Genomic DNA, 12,798 nt, shown 5'->3' on the forward strand with positions numbered 1-12,798 from the left:
ACTATATGATAACGTGACAAAGAGCACCAGCTGATTAATTCGCTCAATGAACGATTGTCATTGGCAACAGTGACGCTTCGTTTGTTTTGTTCATTAAAGAAGACGTTCCTTGTCATCCATAGAGCTCTTATCAGTTAGTTTGGCTCAGCATTGTACACCCAGTCTGATTCCTAAATCAAATGCTTGAAATAAGTACCGAGAATGGGTTTAAATAAATAGGCCGAGCCGCCGACATATGGCGAACGCACGGTATTGTGCACCCTCTCTATTAATCCTTGTTTGAATATGCGAACGTAGTCGGCGATTTAGGGCACAAAAAACCCTGAGTAAGAAGAGGCCATTAAACACAGGCATATTATCGTTCACACATGAGACCCCCATCGTTCAATGCTGGACACAATCTGTCACCGTTACTTCACCAAAAGTGATAGAATTTGGTATCGTTTCGAAGGAACACTCACTTAAATTACGGCAGGCAAATGATCTATGTCTAAGGTTAATGCATGTTTTTTGAAAAAAAGTCTCGTTTTATTTTTATAGTGCTCAAAACGATGGAAAAAATTGTTAATTGTTGCAAAGAGTTATAGGTGGGTCTGACGATCCCAAATATTACTGAGAAATTCTCTATTCAGAGAACTCATTAGACAAAATACAACGCCATAATGAAATACCGAACCCCGTGGATTGATTAATATAATAATAAAAAGAAACTTAAAAATCACAATGAGTATGAAAAAAACAGGAAGCAGAAAAAGAAAGAAGTACAATAAGGATTTACCCTTGAAGCTTCGGTAAAGTGTTAAAACACATACACGATATTTGTAGCGGACGGGGTTGCTCGTGGCGTTGTGTCCATCCAAGATCAAGACTGCGTTTGGTGGTTCCACGCAGTGTCGACAGAGATTCAAGTCTGCAAATGGCGAATGAGTGACAGGTTGTATCGGGTTGTTCAGCCCACAAACTCAACTACCTTGCTCTACTCGGTACTTACAAGCTGAAACGTCAAATCAAACACAAACTATTATCACTCAGAACTAATACTAGGGGTAGTTTTATTTATAAGCCGTCATTTAACAGGCGCATGCGCAGGAAGAATGAACATCGTGGGGAAAACAAGGATGAGTCCCACACTTTGTCCTCCAAGTGTTTTCTATTTTCGTATTTCTTTTTTTCGCTATTCAGTAAATTCCCTTGGGAATTTCATTATTTTCATTTTCAAATAGCAGAATGAGATGAAAACAACACGTCAGTGTTAGCGTTATAAGGATGACCACCACCTTAGTCGATTGTTGCTATAAGAGTTGATTTTTCCATTTCCGTAGCGCAGGTATATATATCGTAGTACTAGATTTGGCAAAAAACAATAATCTCTTTGTGTACTTTTTATGAACAGCTTAGATCAACGCTACATTGACAAAACAATACTGTTTTATAACAGTAGTTGTCATTTTATCGCCATAATAAAGATAATACCATTTATCTCGTCCTCACTCATTAAGATCCAAATATATAATTTTTGTCTAGTCATGGGGACGTCTTACTATTTTTACAATTTTTTTGAAGTCATTTGTTCACTACAAGCTATATACCAGGACACACTCTCTCGGTGGCCACAATTCTAAATATCACGTGACGAAGGAAGTGCCAATCTCTTTAATTATGATAAATGACTGTGTGAACGTTATCTTCATTTTCATTTTGTAAAAGAATATTTTGATTATTTTATTTAAAAAAATTATGCATGAAAATAATAAATATATTCACATCCAGTATACGTGATCAAAATCTAAATTTGTGTATGAAGGTTTGTTATCTTATAAACTGGTAGGCAGACTCGTGCCGAAAAACAACCCCTCTTCCATGATGTGTTCTGGTTATTTTTTGTTCTCAAAGACAAGTATTATGCTAACCCTGAATACTTGTCAAGGCTTAAGAACATAGGAACTTCGAAAACGAGTTTTCATAGTTTCTCCTTCTTAAGCCAATGCTACATGTCTTGCCACCACCTTCCAGTTGAAACTCAGTTTTAACATTTATCACAACATATTGTGGTATACACCGTTGTCGCTTTATATTATCGATGGTTAACATATTATTGCAAACATTTATTCTGATATCGACTTAGGCATACATTAATTTTAACATAAATAACCGCGAGTTTTCAAAAATACATTTTTGTTCAATCAATCAATCAATCAATCAATCAATCAATCAATCAATCAATCAATCAGTCAGTCAGTCAGTCAGTCAGTCAGTCAGTCAGTCAGTCAGTCAGCCAGTCAGCCAGCCAGCCAGCCAGCCAGCCAGCCAACCAGCCAGCCACTCAGCCACTCACTCACTCACTCACTCACTCACTCACTCACTCACTCACTCACTCACTCACTCACTCACTCACTCACTCACCCACCCACCCACCCACCCACTCACTCACTTACTTAATACCTACATTAATCATTCAATCTATCAATCAATCAATCAATCAATCAATCAATCAATCAATCAATCAATCAATCAATTAATTAATTGATTAATTAAAGCGCACACACGCATACATGCATGCATGCATGCATACTAGTACATACATACATACATACATACATACATACATACATACATACATACATACACATACATACAAACATACACACATACATACATACATACATACATACATACATACACACACACACACACACACACACACACACACACACACATACATACATACATACATACATACATACATACATACATACATACATACATACATACATACATACATACATACATACATACATACATACATACATACATACATACATACATACATACCAGGCTGGTTATAAACGATATATTTCCTTGGAATAATAAGCTTACTGTTTTATTGTTGACAAAGATAGTTCTTTATATTAGTCTTTTAACCTTGGTTAATTGAAAGTAATTGTTAAAGTTTAGATGGCATTTACTAATCATCATTTTTTGCTACCACAAATGGTCATCATTAACACCCGTTGTTGGTTTTGAATTTTCTTACGTCTCAAATGTTTCCGTATAGAGTTACACCTTATTACCATGACATGCTATTTGTGCGTTAGAGTTGCCTAGGGGTTCACGATTGGTTTCCGGCTAGTTTGATGACTTAACTACTCATTGTCACCTACTACATTCTCCTTACACATATTACATTAACAATAAGGTTTCATTTATCAAGTTTCACGCCACTGGCGCATCTGATGTCAGTTGAGTACACGAAAAAAACGGTCTTACCGGAATCAAATTAATTGAACCAATTGTAAAAGTTGCAAATCGAATTGCTTTCAATCACGAAATTGTAAAAAAAAAACTTCTTCCCAAAGTTCCGAAACTTCTCGTGTATGTTCCGCGTGTCTGGCATTATGAAGCAACTTGACCACCCTCCCTCCCTTCCAAGTTCCATAAATACATACTTGATTATCCGAACTAAGCCATTATGGACAGTAACTGCGGGATACATATCTCTAGATGATTGATTACAGAAAACCAGCGAAAGGAAATTAACAATTACATGTTTTTTTCCTGTTAAACATCCGCCGATTGCACCCTTGTTTCGTAGTCAAATCCACATTGTATGTGTACTGCGGTGGTTGTTGGAGTTCAACTTCTAATAAATTTCTCATTCTAGCATCGCTTTAAAAATAACGAAAGTCTGTATGCAGACCCAGTTCATATTAAGAATTGATGTTTCATTTAATCCACTGCTAACATTAACAAAAGAAAAACTACATCATCTATGACAAGGGATCTTGTAGTATTATCGTGTGCTCATCATTTGTCGGATGCGGCAACTGACAAATAAAGAAAACAGCTTCCGTGAAATGTTGTTCATACCGTCTGATCTTCCGACTGTTACGCGAACTTGTCGTTTTGATGTCTTCGGCAAGTCTCTGAAATATCAAGATGTTTTACATTCATGGCAATTGGAATCACTAAAGTAGAAAAGATCTTCGCCATATGCCAATGTCATCATCCAATCCGCTTTCACAATAAGTAACTACGAAAGTAGTTAACACCTCTTTATGTCTTGCCATCTTTTCAATGTGCTAATTACGGCCGACCAGTGCAGTGTTTCTGAAGGCCCTTTTGTATCGACAGCTTCATTTGTCAGCTCAAAGTCAGACAACACAATAGTATATCCGTTCCTAATTGCGCTTGAGATGACTTATTTTAAGACGACATTGATTTCTATTATTGAAATGTTTGTTTCTCTGGCTTACATAAATGTTGAAGCAAATCTAAGGTGCTCACAGAAGCCCAATTATTATGTAGCCTTAATCTTGCTTGCATCGAGGAAATGTTAAACGGAACTTCCAGATGTGTTATCATCTCCAGTTCAATAGGCTCATCATAGAAGCATTAAGGAGGTATTTTACGATTTTACAAGTCACCTTCCTACGAAGAGTATTAACAAGTGGTTGGAATTTGGTGAATTATATATAAATTGTTCTTTGTACCTCTAATTAAGGCTGTCCGTACTGCTGTATAATTAGATATTAACGCGGTACATTGGAGGTCCTTTATGACCCGACATCAACACAAAAATCAGAAGTCAAAATCTTCATGTAAGTAATTAGATGTATCGAGTTTTACAAATGCATACAAAAATCACAGTACGTTTGCCTTCTTTTAAAAAAAAGTTAGTTTAAGTTTACACGCGTGTAGTGTCTATGGTTTGCAGGGAACCAATTTGAAAATAACCATACGAACTTTTGTATTATGATAACATGATTTATTTCGTGTTTATACTACATGTATTAAGCATAATTGCAGGAAGTATCCTCGGTTATATTTCGATCATTCAGCAAAAGTTTTCGTAAATAAGACCATATTTAAGCGTACCGTGTTTCCCCTTTAGTTTAGTCGGTAGGATGTCGTTAGAAACGGCAGCTGCTAAACGCCGCCGTTCTTGTTAACATGTCGCTATTTACTCTTAATAATTGGACAAAAGCTAGCGGGAAAATGTACACGCATGTTACCGGTTATTAAATGAAAATGCCGGGCCCCATCTGCTCTACAGAGTTAATTTGATCACTTCAGCATCTTTTCTTTGTGTAAACACGGTACAAGGCCTGTCATTGGTATTTAGGAAAAGGACGGTCTTCATGTAAAATCCATTGTTAGATGGCAAATGATCCCTTCAGCAAAACCTTAATTTTACTTGCATATTAATCCCGTCTATTCACTGTAATTCAAATATACGCGGGGTTCTTTTGTTTATGACTGCAATCATAAACGGAAAGGGGGTTATCAAAGACCAACGCACATTGTTTTTCTTCCTATTCTGCTCCCCTGTAGACGGAGAGAAACGAATCATTGCTTTATGAATGACGTCCGTAGCCATAATTATGCTGTTTGTCAACGTTGTATTGATTGTAAGGTGTAAGTATACTGTCCCTTGACAATCTCTCCATTTAAGTCCAGTTACACGTCAGTCTCATATCTCATATTCAAGCAGTATTTCCTAATACGAAGTCAAAATCTATCATCATTTATAAAATGTGTAAATGGTACAATGGTACAATTATAAAAAGGTAAAGATTCTTAGAGTATGGTAAAATATCTGCATAAGCTTAAATATATCTTTACGGTTCACTTTCCTTGCCATCAGTAAGATACGTCATAGGACACTATCCTACCTTATGGCCAATGGTCGAAACTGAATACTAGTCAATACCTATCCTATGTAACCATAGATATAATGTACGAACACGAACATCATTTTACATCTAAAATTGTAGGTAACTCAAAGGAAATATCTTTTAATAAACCAGCAAATCATATGATTACAATGCGATGATGTTGAAAGCCGACGTAACGATAGATATAAACACTGCTATACATAATGCGAACTACCTAGATGCAAGGACAGATGAGCTTTATTTTCTTACACGCAATTCTCAAGTCAACATTGGAATCTTGGCAAGTGTGATAACGTGGAAACTCCTACGGCTACAGCTTTTTATGTAAACGAAATTACAGAACAAAAGAGACGGTCCTCGAAAGATTCAATACCGTAGTTGCACAACGACACTTATCTATGCTGAGTCGAACGCACAGAAAGAATTACTTACTTATTTTGATAAGAGCCGCTATCTACAGCAGTGTTATAATCTGAGCGCGATATTCGTCTTAAATGTCGTTGAATATTTATCTTGAATTTAGACATTATGATATGAAAATGTCCTGGGAGTTAAAGTCAAAAGAAAAAAAAGTCGCCATAAATTGGAATGGTATGATAAGACCGAACCGCCTGCAGTGAAAAACAAGTTGAATGCATTAACACCTACCTAGCACGTCTAGAAATAAGTGAAAACTAATTTGTGATGGGTACGATATCTTGTCAGCTACCGTTTTATCTCAGAATAAACTAGTAACGATTACAGCGTGGAGTATGGAGTGTATGATCGATTGTGCAAGACTGTCTAAAGTGATAGTCAGCATGCACGTATTCAATTTTTATTAAAAGTCGCACTTTCGGTACCTACTGGCTTTGCAACTTAGTGCTATAGATTGCCAAGACAGAGCCTCAGTCAGAGTACTATAATCAACCATTGGCACTATAATGTCTGGCAGTAGAAACCATCTTAATAATAATGGAGTGAGTGAGTGAGTCAGGGAGTCAGTCAGTCAGTCAGTCAGTCAGTCAGTCAGTCAGTCAGTCAGTCAACCAGTAAGTTAGTTAGTCATTTGTCAGTTACTCAATCTGTCGATCGCGGTCAGTCAGCAGTCACAAAGTAATTCATTCATTCATTCATTCATTCATTCATTCATTCATTCATTCATTCATTCATTCATTCATTCATTCATTCATTCATTCATTCATTCATTTATCCATCCATCCATCCATCCATCCATCCATCCATCCATCCATCCATTCATTGATTGATTGATTCATTCATTCATTCATTCATTCATTCATTCATTCATTTCTTCATTCATTCATCTATCCGTCCTCCATCCATCCAGTCAGTCAGTCAGTCAGTCAGTCAGTCAGTCAGTCAGTCAGTCAGTCAGGCAAGTAGTTAGTTTAAAAGTTAGTTAGTTAGTGAGTGAGTGAGTGAGTGAGTGAGTGAGTGAGTGAGTGAGTGAGTGAGTGAGTGAGTGAGTGAGTGAGTGAGTGGGTCAGGGAGTCAGTCAGTCAGTCAGTCAGTCATTTAGTCAGTCATTTAGTAAGTCAGTAAGTCAGTCAGTCAGTCAGTCAGTCATTTAGTCAGTCAGTCAGTCATTTAGTAAGTAAGTCAGTAGGTCAGTCAGTCAGTCAGTCAGTCAGTCAGTCAGTCAGTCAGTCAGTCATTTAGTAAGTCAGTAAGTCAGTAAGTCAGTCAGTCAGTCAGTCAGTCAGTCAGTCGGCCAGCTAGCCATTCAGTTAACCATACAATTGAAGCATACCAAATATAGATCATATAGGTAGAAGTATGAAGTGCTATTGAATAATGCATATTGTGAGATCATAAATAGCGAAATGATGAAATGAAAAAATCAAATCTATGTATGGGTAAACGATTAATTGACTATAGTTTAATGAATCCATAAAACTCAAAGAACGATATAATTTATTTTAATATCCAAACTAAAATATAAATAAATAATCACAAGGAGTAAATGAACAAAGTTTACAGCAAACCAGAAATTAATACACGGGTCGTTTTGATATAAATATGAAGACATTGAAACATAGCAGACAATTGAAATAAAAATGAATGAATGAATGAATGAATGAATGAATGAATGAATGAATGAATGAATGAATGAATGAATGAATGAATGAATGAATGAATGAATGAATGAATGAATGAATGAATGAATGAACAAATAAATAAATAAGTATCGGAAGCGGAGTGCACCCCCCCCCCCCTTTGTAATTCATCACTCGTAAGGATAACATGATTAGTGATAAAATCGTAGTTTTCATCAAGTTCTAATACTCTATGGACCTGACTGGATTTACCTTAGGAAATGGAGTCGGGATTGAAACTCTCATCAATAACAGCCTTATCTGTTGTATTATCATTAATTACTTCATTCACATAAACAGAGACTCTAATAGTCACCCAATCTCTTCTCTAATCAAATGAACCCATAGATCTACCAGCAGTAGCTTTGTCGTTATAAAACGAACAAACGAGTGCAATGTGTACAAGTTAATCTCTCCTAAGACACTCCCCAAGAATACGTGCTGGGATTGAAACAACGTAGGTATGAATTGACTTTTGATTCACCCTTCAAATGTTTTTTTTAATAACCATATTTTTAGAATCCATTTTCACATTCTATTTGTCTGGCACCTCACAAGTGACTATATCATATTTTATCGCAGGAAATACTCCAACCGTACATATCCATTCCGCCATACCACACACAGCAAAGTATAACCGGTAAGATACTACACTCCATGTAGATGTCTCTTGTGTAATATATCAATAGGTGAAATACTACACACAAGGGCAAAGTATACATTTCTGCTAATAAGTCTGGTTGAATATAGTTCTTGACTTAAAAAGCGTATCCCGATAAGAAATTCTTTTTAAAGGGACCATAAGTAATATTGATGAATGTCAGAGAAAGATCTCTCTTTCCAACGCGACAGTCGCCCTTCACTCTTGTCATATGATTAGTTATATCTACGTCACTTTCAATTACCATAAATTGGACTGCATCGTTTTATTTACAAAGTGTAAGAATGATTTAACATTCAGGGTTGTTTCAAATATTGATCGAATGTATTATTTGACTTAGTGGCAAGTATCCTCTCAAATTGAGTGCAATCATTGATTTTTACGGTCAACATGTAAAAAAAAACTAACTGCAATATTGGATTTCGATTCAATACACGGCACGTTTTGAGTAAACCACGGTTTTCAAAAGAACAAAGCCTTGGTCAATAACAATCATGGAACTGTTCGAGTCAGTGGCAAGTAAACTTTGTCATACAAAATTAATCATACCACGCTTTCTATTTAGATGTATTTGTTTAAGCGGAGAAGAATTTCGTGCCGTTACTTCAATTATAGAAAAACCCAATTCTTCGACCATACATTAATTTGATAGTCAATTTACAACACTGTAAGGGCGACTTAAAATGGCGGAGGTGACTCAGGCAGATAGTTATACCGTATTGTTACTGTCCGGGACTCTCTGAGGACATTCGTCATTTTTTAAAAGAACTATTCGTTTTATTTAGTTATTGTAATTGATTACTCATGTAGTACAACCGGCGTTTGTTTGCATTTGAACCAATTCACACAAAAGGCCGGAAGCATGCCAAGTATATAATGAATAAAACTGTCCAAAATGAGAGTGATCATTTTAAAGTTCGTTGACTAGACTCACTTGTTTTTTTGTTTTTACCCGAATATAGTCTGTTCTTCTTTTTGTAAGAAAGTAGAAAAAACATGTCGTAATTAAAGTGGTCATTTTAAAATGGCCATATGGATGAGTTTTTTTTTATTTATAAAATAATGATATCATGGCTTCCTACTTGAATAAAATCAATGTGAAACACATTGACCAAGTCTGTGTTTGTAACTCAATAAATTGCAAAAAGCTAAAAAAAAAATGTGTAAGAAGTTTGTTATTGTACGTACAATAACAAACATTTTACACATTTATTTTGCTTTTGCAATTTATTGGGTTACAAATAAGGACTTTGCATATGTTGTTTACATAAATTTTTCAAGTAGGAAGCCATGATAAATAAATAAATATCAAATATAGTACATGTTTTTTCTTTTTTAAAAGAAAATTGAAATGGAATGAAATTCGACTGCAGTCATTATTAGTAATGAACACAAAGACACGTAAATATTAGAAATAAATATACAATTATTTTATTTCACCATGGTTGTGGATTGCTAACTGTAGGGTTTTGTAAAAAAAAATTTATGTCCACTGCTATGTTCAAGTCAATCAAGTTACTGCTTGGAATGAAAATAATGACTTCAATTTGACTCAGTCTTAAAAAAAATAACTACAGACGACGAGCGACATTTGCTGACGGCCGAAACATTTTCAAGGGAAGCTATAGCCTTCTTTACGAAATAGAAACCCCCAGAGTTAACTTATCATCCACATCGAATTCATTTATTATATCGAGAGCCTACAGCAAACGTATGTAGAACGTCGTTGGCAGATACGAAGTCCGTCGCCACTAGTGAGACGAGGCAAAAGCACGAACTCTGTACCCCCTCTAATATAATCTAATCTTGTAAAATAAATGACTAGTATATATGATGACAACACTCAAGGCAAAATAGAAACGACTCGAACTGGATGGCGTACATCAGGAAGCGATTATTGACAATCTCTCTATTTAAGGATAAAATTGGGTAAATAAGGCAAAATACCGCATGTCCGACAACCATTACGAGCACAAATTGAAGAGATTTTCATCTCATCCTATCTATCTCTGCCAATCGTGACGAGAGGTTTTTGTGAAATTAACATGCTGACAAGAGGACAGATAAAGACCCAGTTAACATCTTCTTCGCTTTATTGAGGTTTAAAAAGGAAAAGATTTACTGTTTTTCAGCTTCTATCAACTTATTATCCCCTTTTCATCAGGGTCATTCCTGATCCTAACTGATGGGTCTTTCTGTCTTGTTAAGTCCTTGATAACAACTGCAATCCATACAGCGTCCTTGTCATCTCAGCGAAGACAGATAACGCTTAAAGGCGTTTCGATTTGTTCTGACGACGAGCGGCTCTGTCTACAGATAATTCAAAACACAGTGACTAGGGAGGGACACCCATGGGGGCTGTTTTTCCTCTTTCATTAATGGCGTGTAATTTTTCAAATACAACCAGATCGCAATATTGTAGATAACGCAGTGTTTACATACAAGACAAATAATCACGTGATCATGCTGAGCAAATGCTGACGTCCTGAGTTTCAAATAAAAGCCTCCAAGAAACCATCTATTCACCCACCCACCAACCCAACCCACCCACCCACCTATCCATCAACCAACCAACCAACCAACCAACCAACCCACCCACCCACCCACCCATCAACCAACCCAGCCACCATACAGCCAAATACCCAACCACCCACCCACCCATCAACCAACCCAACCAACCAACCAACCAACCAACAACCAACCAACAACCAACCAACCGACCGACCGACCGACCAATCAATATACCTCAAAGGAACCCAGATTCACAAAACATTATTCTATTGAAAGGCGCTGACAGTTTTTCTACCACGCTGTATGTTTTCTTGCAACGACATGCCTTCTATCCTGAGTAGCTGGTAAGGATCTCGACGATTTACATCCTGCCTTATATCCCGGGGTAGAAATTCATCCACCAGCCATGTAAGTCGACAGCCGACCAACAAACAAAATCGACCAGCTATCATATCAGTTAATTAAAAGGGTTGTTCAAACACATATTCGACATAAAGAATGTTTTTAAATCACCATACATTTGATATAAATTATATACAGTAGTAGACCTAAAAGACAGTACAAAGTACTAAGAAAAATATATCGTTTTTTAAGGAAAACATTACAATGCGACTAAATAAACCCAAATAACAGGAAAGGGGTATTTATGCAAAATATTACTACAATTTTATATAATTGAAGATTCGTGAACATATATATGAAAAGTTTGAAAATAACACAAAATTTTGCTTTTACCGTCAATATACAATGTGTTCAGCTAAAGTCAGAAATGCGAGAATTCCAAGATTATATTTTCGTTTTCAGAAAGATAATATTTTTGAATGTCTAATTATGACGCACACACAAGGTTTGTGTTTTGAAAGATTTCAATTTTGTTACTTTTTATAAAACAGTTGGCATCATAATTGAATTCGAGTGTGCAGGGTTAACTTTATTACGTTGGCTGTACAGTTCATTGTCTAAATATTCTCAAAACATAGAGCACTGACCTGATCCGTCCGTATGGTCGACTCACAGCTCAAACATATCTGTCAACTAAATATTCACAAAGCTCGCCATCGCTATTCCCTCTTGGTTATATGTTATTCGACCTACCTTGCTCAAAATCCACGAATTCTACACTTTTCAAAGACGCTGACTGGAGGCGGGATTTTGGGTTGAAATACTACTCCATGTCATGTGATCAAGCAGTCATTAAGAGGAATAAATACTCCGAGTATGTCTGGTTTGTATTCAATCAAATCTCAAATCTGGCTAATAACCTACAATATTTCAACTAATCTTATGCTTTGCTAAAGTCTTTCTTACGGCAGACTAAAACTAGGTCTTTAAAATAAGATTCTCATGTCAATTACTATGGAACAGGATGATCTGCGTCTGTCTCTCGTAAGAAGATTGCAGTATTCAGGGTGTTAGGTTAATTTCACAGATTCAAATTACAGAAAAAGGACAGGTGATTTGAATGGACTAAGATGGACTTTGGGACCAAATACGCTCTTTTCGAGTACTTTATAAGTACAAATTTTATTTCATTAAAAAAATGTCATTGTATAGTTGTCATGGTATTATCTGACCATTTGGAAAAGGAAAAACAACTTGATTGTCCTTGATTGTGAATAAATCTATTCTATGACTAAGTAAAAATAATTTAACAAAATTTGACACACAATTGAACAACAATAATTAGGTACAACAACAACAACAATAATAATAATAATAATAATAACAATAACAATAACAACAAGAATTGTAACTACAAACACATACCCAAAGCATCAACAACTTCATACTGTCATTTGTAAAAGAATAATAGCAACAGTGGCACCTGCTAACAAAAGCATACCACGTGATCGCT

Source organism: Glandiceps talaboti, chromosome 12, assembly GCF_964340395.1.
Source record: "Glandiceps talaboti chromosome 12, keGlaTala1.1, whole genome shotgun sequence".
Lineage (NCBI taxonomy): Eukaryota > Metazoa > Hemichordata > Enteropneusta > Spengelidae > Glandiceps > Glandiceps talaboti.